The 1549-nt window shown below is 49.6% G+C and overlaps 1 pseudogene; it reads left to right on the top strand.

The window, feature by feature from the left end:
- The first annotated feature begins 391 nt into the window (after window positions 1-391).
- LOC133928055 (16.0 kDa heat shock protein, peroxisomal-like) lies at window positions 392-1165 on the top strand (annotated as a pseudogene).
- Window positions 1166-1549: the final 384 nt, after the last annotated feature.

Raw genomic sequence — 1549 nt, 5'->3', positions numbered from 1 at the left:
TTCTCTCTTCTGCGAGCCAGGGCTTTTTATTAAGCGCAAAAGCAGCATCCCGCTGGCACGCACACACCGAAAGCATCGACACGACGTGAAAGTGACATGATGCACTGAATTCGGCAACTGAGGTGCCGAATACGCAGGGTGTATTCGGCAACTGAGGTGCCGAATACGGCCAGTGGGCCCGGGATGTTTTCGGAATTTGAGTTACCGAAATCCAAATTTTGGAATTTGAGATACCGAATACGAGTGCTAGATTTGCAAATACGTCGACATGTTGTCTAATTTCGTAAATACGGTCACGTATGTTGTCTAAATTTCTAAATTTGCCCAGAAAGACGGATAATGCAAAACAACGGAAAACCTACTAGCAGTAGTAATATTCAGAACTGCCAATCATATTAAAAAGTTTCTCCCCTCTAGGCCTCTACAACATTCCAATCCTCTCTCTCTGTCTGCCTGTTTCTGGAACCATCCTCGGACGTGGACGCGTTCATAATTTAACTCCACCGTCCACTCCTCTCCCCTCGTCTTCCCCAGCTCGACAAGAGGCCAAGCATTCTTCTGCGATTCCCATTCCAAGCTCGAGCTTTATTTGCTGCAAGCCTCCAGCTCTAATGGCGGACTTCTTCTTCAATTCGGGAGCCCCTTGCGCCGCCTCCTCCACGCGGGCCGACTGGTCCTCCTCCGCCGCGGCCGCCATGGACTGGGTGGAGACCCCGGGCTCCCACGTGCACCGGATCAACGTACCGGGCCTCGGCAAGGACGACGTCAAGGTCCAGGTCGAGGAAGGCAACGTGCTCACCGTCAGGGGCGCAAAGGAGAAGGAGAAGGGCGACGACGAGGAGGGAGTGGTGTGGCACGTGGCGGAGCGCGGGAAGCCGGAGTTCGCCCGCGCGGTGGCGCTGCCGGAGAACACGTGCGGATCGAGGGGATCATGGCGGACGTGGAGAACGGCGTGCTCACCACCGTGGTGCCCAAGGAGTCCGCCCCGGCCCATCGCCGTCTTCAGCAAGCTCTGAAGTCTGAACCACCCGGCTTGCCAAGGGGTCGAGCTGCGAAACTGAAAAGGTGTTACTCCGTACTGTGTTATAACAAAACAATAAGACCATCAAATTACAACTACGTTGTGCGTGCTATTTGCAAAAATATGTTCACATATGGATTGTGAAAAAAAAGATAATGCCTTTTCTTTTTCAGAACATGCCTTTCCTATTGTTTTTTTCCACAATACAACTCACATATTTTTGCAGGTATGCATTGGCATGATGTACATGAACATATTTTTAGGGAATTTTTTTAGCTCTAAAATTTCATCTACGCAATATAGGCGCATACTTTCATTACAATATATGAAAGAGTGTGAACTCGAGAGTGATTAATTATATTCATAAGGAGCACATATATATATAGAAGATACAGGAGTGCATAAGCGCTGAGATACAACAGATCCTAGTTGTGGATCCTACATGTAAGAGTGATCGTCGTGGTGAGCCAGGTCTTAAGTGCAGAGGAAGAATCAGGCAGAAGCTGTTGAGTGCTGACCTCCAGGAGT

The sequence above is a fragment of the Phragmites australis genome, chromosome 9 (assembly GCF_958298935.1).
Source record: "Phragmites australis chromosome 9, lpPhrAust1.1, whole genome shotgun sequence".
Classification (NCBI taxonomy): domain Eukaryota; kingdom Viridiplantae; phylum Streptophyta; class Magnoliopsida; order Poales; family Poaceae; genus Phragmites; species Phragmites australis.
The sequence above is the reverse complement of the archived record's forward strand: the minus strand, read 5'-3'. Positions and strand labels throughout refer to the sequence as shown.